The following is an 8619-nucleotide window of genomic DNA, read 5'->3' on the forward strand; positions in this document are numbered from 1 at the left end:
AGGTGTAATCACTTGCACTTTCATACCTATGAGGTTGGGTGGGGATCAATCAGTGTCAATCTTTTGTATACTTGGTCCAAGGTTGTGGCATGGCAGGATGTGACTGCCTCACTCAATAAAGGTCACCTAGCTCTGGGTGTGCATCTTATCTTTATGTTAGGAGATTCAGAGATGCTAATTATGACTCAAGAACTTAGCCTTAGGAAACCAGTTGATTTTGTTTTCCACTGTTATGCCAAAGCTGCCATCCTGAGTCTCTGATGATATTTTGAAGCAGTGCGTATTTGTCAGCAGAAGGACCGCTGTCAGCACCCACTGCTCTAATAGGGAAAGCAGGACGCCCTTCTGCCCATGGAGTCTGCAGCTTGGGAGGCTTGCCTGACTGCTTCCCCTGGAGATCCCAGCTTCTCCAACTCAAACATGTACCTTAGAAGGTTTTCCTTGGGAATCAAAAAGAACAATCAATAGACCAATCCTTTGCTAGGGCTCAGTAGGTGACAACCCTCATAAAGAAATAGATATGGACCTTGTACAGAAAACTTCACCCTGAGCTGGCCTGCTGACTCAGGCATATCAGGGTGTGTGATCTCTAGAAACATCTCCCCATGAGTTATCTTGGTGTGCAGATGACCTGGGATGCCTTGGGGCTGGCCCATCAGTCAGCTCTATTGTGACCTCCCAGAGATCATTGATAACTAATGTTCAAATACCCAGGTGGCATCCATAGCACTTTGGCCTCAGCAGCCAAGGACTCAACTGAGCAGTAGCATGTACTACCTAAGCCTATAGCAATGGGCTTAGGGTACATCAAAAATGACAGGGACCATGCACCACAGAGTGCGGAAGAGCTTTAGAGCCAGATGCACAGAATTCGGGTTTTGACTATAGCATTTACCATCCAGGTAACCTAAGGCAAATTACTTAACCTTACTAATTCTTGATTTTCTTATCCATCCACTCACTTGTTTGGCAAATGCATATTGAGCAACTACTATGTGTGAGGTGCTGTTCTAGGGGCCAGGAAGCAATGAGCAAAGTTGCATGAAGACTGCAGTCTTGTTGGGGGAAACAATGAACAAAATAAATAAGCAAAACATAAAGTATGTTAGCGGGTGAAAAGGGTCTTGGAATAAAGCAGTACCTACTTCCTAGAAATGTTGTGCAGGTACTAATAGGAAACAGGAATTATTTCTGCTTGGAGTCCATCTTCTCTGACAAGTTTATAATCTACTAAATTGGGGAAAGCAGGAGTCCCAAGGGACTGAACAGATCACACAAAATGTGACATATAGAGTATCACTGCTTGGTCCTAGACCTCCCACAACCTTCTGCTTTCTCTTTCCAAAAACCTAAAGATTCAGGTCCTCTCAAGACCTGCCATGACCCACCCAAGGCAAGACAAAGGGTTCTCTTCTCTAGCACTGACTGCTAGGTAGAAGGTAGTCTCTTCTTGACTCCTCTCGTGATATGATGCAAAAACAAGCTTTGCGTGCTTTTCATTCGATAAGTTTTCTGCTATCTCCACAAGAAAGCAATCATTTAACCATAATTGCAAAAATTATAAACGTGGGGAATTACAAAGCCTCCAGCAGGCCTGTCCCTAGTCTGTGTTCCTGACTTCAGAGGTGCTCAGAGACCAAACATCACCAATCTTATTCTCTTCCCTTCAGACCCTACCTTCAGTTCCCTGCCCTTTTCTAGGTCCCCAAGACCTTTGAAATTGTGGTCCATGGACCAGGAACACGAGCATTATCTGAGGACTGGTTATTTATTCGGACCTTCTGAATAAAAATCTTCAGTTTAACAAGATACTCAGGAGGTCTGTACTCAGGTTAAAATTCAAGGAGCACTGCTCTAGGTCCCTTTCTCTTTCAGAGTGAAGACAGGATAATAAGTGTTAAGTAATGATAATGATAATAATGACAAAACAATAATAGCATTACTACTACCAGTAATAATAATAGGATTTATTTAGAGTATACTATTAGAAAGAACATTCTAAGGGCTTTCCACTCCTTAGACCATTTAACTAGTACCTATTCTAATGCCCCTTGGTCTCAATGAATTTCAGAATTTTCTATCTCAGGATGTCCCTCCTTCCATGCTTCACATGGGAAGAGTCGCCTTAGAGCATAAACTCACAGGAAATCCAGGCATCGGGGAAACCAGGCTCCTAGCAGGGCACAGTGTCCACACAAATAATAATGAGGAGAGCTTCTGGAGCTGCCAGAGGGCAAGATAAGCAGGCATCTAAGGGGAGACTCACAAGAATCAGAGTTGAGGGAGCAGAGCCAAACAGGAAGAAGAATAGAGGAGGCTCAACCCTGGGAACAAGCAACAAACTGCTAGGGAGGCCCCCTGTCCCTGGTTCACCAGAACTCTTGAGTGCATCCCAAGAGAGCTCAGCCTTAGACCTGCAAGTAAAGGTAGTAACATCTAGAAACACACACACCAACCTGGTTGAAAGTGTATAGGCAGTCAAGGGAGGGCAGGAAACAGGCTGAGATGGGATGAGAATCCAGGTCTTTGAACTCCAAGTCCACGATTCTCCCCTCTACATCTTATCTGTGCTTATACATTCTGCTGCCCCTCAACTTGTAAGGACAAAAGCCCCAGGAATGGCAGGACATTACAGGAGACTATGGTTTGACAGATAGCTGAGCCACAGCAAATGAAGCCAAGGTTGTGTGGTCAGTCCCCATCTGGGCCAGGCCGTAGTGGGCCATGTCCACAGACATACCTCTTAGAACTGTTTCACTGTCCTGCAACCAAGAGTAAGTGGTCACCAAGAAATGAGTGGGGAAGTGGCCACTGGATGAACACAAATGCTCCCCAATACAGCACACATCCTACTCCTGAGAGCCTACAGTACTGTCTTCATGAATGAAAGATCATAGTATCAGACCATGTTCTTCTTGAAGTCAGAGAGTGAATATTCTTTAATCTAAACAGGACCCAGTACAGTGATTAATACATTATGGGAAAGAAGTGCTTGATCATTAAAGAGGAGAAATGAAAAGTCATTTCTGGACTAAGTTGGTGAAAGGGTTAACTTTGCAGTTCCTCAACCTAAGTATTTTTACTTGGGCTTGTCCCATTGTTCAAATAAAGAAAAATGAAGGCCAAATAGATAGGATATTAACTCTCCCTCCTTGGATCTTGGAAGTTTTTTTTCTTCTGCTGTTACAGCCCTAATACAAAAGACATGAGCATGTTGTGTGTGTATCTTAACCCCTTACTATACTGTAAGCTCATTATGGGAAGGGGCAAGCTTGATCTTCCTTACATCTCATGCACAAAACAATGTATGGAACAAAACAGGACCCAGAAAGTAACTATTCAATTGGAATTGAGTTTGAATCCTGAGCCCTCTGACCAGCTTGAACCCAGAGGTCAGCTGTGATAATCTCTACTCTAGGCTACACCTGTTCTCAAGACATTGTCTTTCTAAGTCATTGATCTCTGCTCATAGATATGAATGGGTTTTAGCAGCTCCTAATATCAGAACTGATGCTGAGGGTCAAAGCCTAAGCTCATTTGCACTGTCAATCGCTATCTCATGTGCTTAACCCAAACGATGTATTGATCCTGATTGCCTGGAAATGCACTTGGAAAGGGCTAGGTGACATTTCCAAGGAGAGACAAGATACTTTCAAGTCAATTAGAAGTATCAGAGGATTCAGTGCACAGAGGAGGAACTCACCTCAAAGGAGCAGCTCCTGAGAATGTGGATTGAATTAAGCCCCCTCTTATACACCAAATCCTTTAATAACCTCTGACATCTAAGAGATATGGTTGCTTGCCCCATAGCGTGTGCTACAGTCAAAGTGCCATGGCTTTGTGCACCAGACCTATAAAACACAAAGTGGTTGTGACTGTCAAAAAGACAAATGTAGAAAATATTGACTCACTTGGAAAATGAGTGCAAGTACCTAAAGTCTCAGGTTTGAAAGATGGTTGCTTTGGCTTTGTAAATAAAACATAATCCCTTTTGTTTGCAAAGCACTCTGTACTTTTCAGACAACTTTCACCTCTCCTTTAATCCCAATGGTATCCGCCATAACCCTGTAACAGAGAGTGAGCCATCATAGTTATGCTCAGATGAGACATGAGGAAATTGAGGTCCAAAAAGATAGGCTGGCTTGACCAAATTCACATAATTAAATCATGTCCAACTTTCAACTACAATCAGATTATTCCAGGGATCTTTCCATTAAATCTCACAGGTTGTAACACTGAAGATAAAAATAGTCTTAAGAAAGGCAGGATAGTCCAGGGGATGTTAGTTCTATGCATGCAAGTTTAACAAGTGATTGGGAGGGTTCATTCATTGGACCTGCCTGTAGCTTAATCACTGGATTTAATAGTCTGGCAGACAGGAGAAAAGCAGGAGAGCTACCGGGAACCCAGATTCCCAAAGGCAAGTCAAACACCCAGGGGCAGATTCAGGATTTACAGCCTGAAGCTTACACAATTTAAGAATTTCTCTTTTAGAAAAGAATACAAGATGGCAAATTCAAAGTTAAGTGTAAAAGTAAATATTTGTTTACAATGAGAAAATAAATCACATATTTTAAAAAGCTGACACATATAACGCCAAATTTTTTTAATCTTTAAAAATAACCTAGTACTTTTATTAACTGCCTGACAAATCTCTCCATTGTTTCTCTTCCTGTACATTATTAAATGCATGATCACCTCCTCATACGGCAGTTATAACAGTTTCTATAGAGAGAATAGAAACATAATTTAGTCGTTCCCCTACATAATTGATGAGCATTTGTTTTTTATTATTGATAATTTAGAGAAGTTTCTTTCAGCTTCAAAACTTGTAATTAGCAATGACATGTACATTTTTAGGATTGTTGACAAATCTGGGAAAACTCCTGTCAAGTTTCTTTCATATGTGACCCATAAGATTTAAGAATTTTCTGTAAGCAATCTTATAACTCTATACATTTCAGATCTTCTTTCTCCACTGCTAACCACATCCATCCAGTACCAGGCATTATAGCACATCTTCCTATCATGATATCATGATATAACCACAGGATTCCTACAACTTTGGAAGATGATTTGGTGGCACAGCAGGCGGCAAAAATATCCCCGGAAGCCATTCCTACACTGGGGCAGCTGGCAATAACTTAAATATGCATGGAAATGACAGTGACCTCTATTAACAAATCCAATCTGTATGTCTCATTTCAGCTTCTCCTTAGCTGCATTCCAAAATGCCCAAGGACATTGTGACTTCTCCTAACACATGGGGAAGTGAGACCGTGTGGGACTTGAAGTTGAAAGAGAGTACAGTAATCTTAACCAATTGCAGTTAAAAAACAAAAATTGCTATCCAAAACGTGTAATCATAGGACTATATTACTAGGGTCTCTCCCAGTGCCATGGAAGGGGCCTCTACTAGTGAGGACCTCTGCCCTTTTGCCCATTGGTGGTTTTGTCCATCAATAAACTGAGGCTGCAAATCGTGTCTACTCCTCTAAGAGGACATATTATAGGATTGACCTGGATGAGAGAAGAATTAACAGGGACTAAATATGGGTTCTTTGATCCTGATTTCAGAATGCCTGGCATCTGCCACAGCCATCCTCAGCTCAAGAGGTGGAATAAAACAGCAGATCAATTGAATATAATGTAAGGTAGAGAAAGCACTTTGAGCTCCTTGGAGAAAAACTAGTAAACACACGTCAAACAGAAGAAAAACCAAAAAGGTTGTTTCGTAGACTCCCTGGGGTCTGCTATAAGCCTGCTTCACTCTGGTACTGAAAGGCTGGTCAGTGAATCCCATAACACCCTGGCATCCTGGCTTCCAAGTCCCTCCACAGTCCAGGCCTTAATGCAGATCTGGATATAGCTCTCTCCTCCCTCCAATGAGGGCAGGCAGCCTAGCCTCACTTTACTCCAACAAATCTCCTACAGCCCCAGTAAACTGCTGCCACTCACTGCTTCTTTTTTTTTTTTTTTAACATCTTTATTGGAGTATAATTGCTTTACAATGGTGTGTTAGTGTCTGCTGTATAACAAAGTGAATCAGCTATACATATACACACATCCCCATATCTTCTCCCTCTTGCGTCTCCCTCCCACCCTCCCTATCCCACCCCTCTAGGTGGTCACAAAGCACCGAGCTGATCTCCCTGTGTTATGCGGCTGCTTCCCACTAGCTATCTGTTTTACATTTGGTAGTGTATATATGTCCATGCCACTCTCTCACTTCTTCCCAGCTTACTCTTCCCCCTCCCCATGTCCTCAAGTCTTTAAGGGTCTTCACAAAACTCGCTTAATCCTCCTGGCATGGAATCCAACTACAGCAGGGCAGGTTTTATGGAGTGCCCTACTGCACTGGGTTTTATGGCGTGCCCAGGGCAGGATTCAGTGCCCATCGTTACATGGCTCCAGCTTCCTCAACATGACACGCACTACCTCCCACTGCCCTGTTCATTGCAGGGTCATCGTAGCACTGCTCTCTCTCTGCTGCCACCACCACCACGGCCTTTCTGCTCGGACTAAGCTTCGTGGAATTCTGTGCAGAGTGCAGAAGGGGAGGGGAGAGGGAAGTGAAGACAGAGGGAGAGACAGGGAAAGGACAAGAAAAAGTTAGAGAAAACGGGATCAAGTCCCTAAGGAAATCAGATGGAGATGTTCTTTTAACTCAGCCAAAGGAAAGAGTAAGCTGTATTTTTAGGCCTGCAGGCTGTTGGCAAGGAAAATAAACCTCCTAACAGACCCTGAATCCAATGACAGCAATGAGGAACAGATGGGAAAGTGAGGGCAGGTGAGTGGGGGAGATGACTGGATTTTCTCTAAAGGATACTAGGAGAGGAATCCTTTGAATGCAGAGCGTTGGTTTACTCAGCAATACTCAGCACCAACAGACTTCAGTCCCTGATTTTGTCACAAAGGTTTTGGATCAGTGACCTACAGCAGCATTTACATTAATGTAGAAATCAAATGGATGAATCGTGAATGTATTTTGAGCCTGGGGAGGTCACATGGGAACTTCACAGCATGTCAGACCCAAATGGTTAGTTATTACTGTCACCAGTATCGTCATCATCCTCAACATCACTTTCACCATTTTTGATCTTTTAGATGGGAAAGCCCTTGGATAATAGGTTCCTTGTACTTCCACATTCCCTTCCCACCCTAAGACTTCTGCATTAACACACCCCATCGTACAGCAGCATGGAAAGCCTTCCCACGTAGCTCTCTCCTCTCTCCTCCACCCCCTAAACGTTCTTCCATGTATGTGATTGTATGGATTCTGGTATGAAGCTGGATAGCATGGAGTTATGGGTAGGAAACAGAAGAAAAGGACAAAAAAGGAAATACCAAGGAAGAAGCAACAAAATTTAAACTTGGAATTTGCCCGAAAAGTGCCAGCACTGCTCATCTAGGTACTCAGAAACCATATGCAGATCACACACAGATGAACCCATGGCCCTCTTAACTAATCTGTTACACCTGGACGTGGCTCTGAGGAAAAGCCTAATGGAGCTTGCTATGAACACTGAAGGAATAGTCCCCTTGGTGGTATTTTACCCCTCTGTTCCTGCTACCAGTTCTAACTAGGGGAAGAAATGAGCTGGTGCAAAACAATAACTAAGAGTTGGGAGAGAAATAGTAACCACAGAAGTTCATTCAAGCTGTCATTATTTTGTACTGAGAAATTACCAGGAGGCATAGACCTACCCATCAAACCTCAAAATGCGAAACACACTACCCATCCTATGGCAAGGGACTTGGGGCAGATTAGTCAGAGGAACCAGTGTTCCCAGGCTCTGTCTTTTATGGTGGGAATAGGAGGGGCCCAGTTCCTTCTGCTTGGGATCGGAGAATGGAGTGTCAGCCTTCGTCTCCCAGCCAGCTCCCAGCAGTCGGCAGGGGGAGGGAGGAAACAGCTGGGCCAAGCTGGCTTCCCGTTTGGAACATTCTCTGATCTCGGGCTGAGCGACAGGAGTGTGATGCTCCACACTGCAGTAAAAGAAAGCAAAGCATGCTCCCTCCTTCATCTGTCTGCCCCACGCTGGAGGGGCTGCAATCAGGGTCCACTGCACTGACTTCCCAGCTGGGCCCTTTCCCTGAAGTCTCCCACCCACCTGGCTCCTGCAGAGAAGTTGTTCTATTAGGCTTAGGATGATTCAGGACCAGACAGTCTCAAATTTCCCAAAGAGTCAAGTAGAAGGAGGAAAATATGTACAGTAGAGGAGACACTTGATAGGTAGGTAGAAGAGGCCTTTGCAATACGAATACATTTACCCATGCAGCCAACATGACTTCCTGTATGTGCAGAATATGTAGGGGATCGGGGCCATTTCCCAGAATGGAAAAATGGGAAAACATGTTTGAGTGTGCCCAGCCATGAGTGCACTATCTTCAAGTCCCAAGGCAGCAGTCTTAAGGGGATTCAGCCTTAGGGGATTCATAAGGCTCTCTTCTCTATTTCAAACAGTCAAAGTAGCTGAACCACTAGGATCGTTAATAGACAGACAGGCAGGCAGGCTGACAGATAGATTTATTATGGGGATTTGACTGTATGCAACTGTGAAGCCTGGTTAAGCAGGTTTCTTCTGAGCATCTATACAGCTGCTGTTGGAGCTGGGA

Source organism: Balaenoptera musculus, chromosome 1 (genome assembly GCF_009873245.2).
Source record: "Balaenoptera musculus isolate JJ_BM4_2016_0621 chromosome 1, mBalMus1.pri.v3, whole genome shotgun sequence".
In the NCBI taxonomy this organism is placed as follows: Eukaryota; Metazoa; Chordata; class Mammalia; order Artiodactyla; family Balaenopteridae; genus Balaenoptera; species Balaenoptera musculus.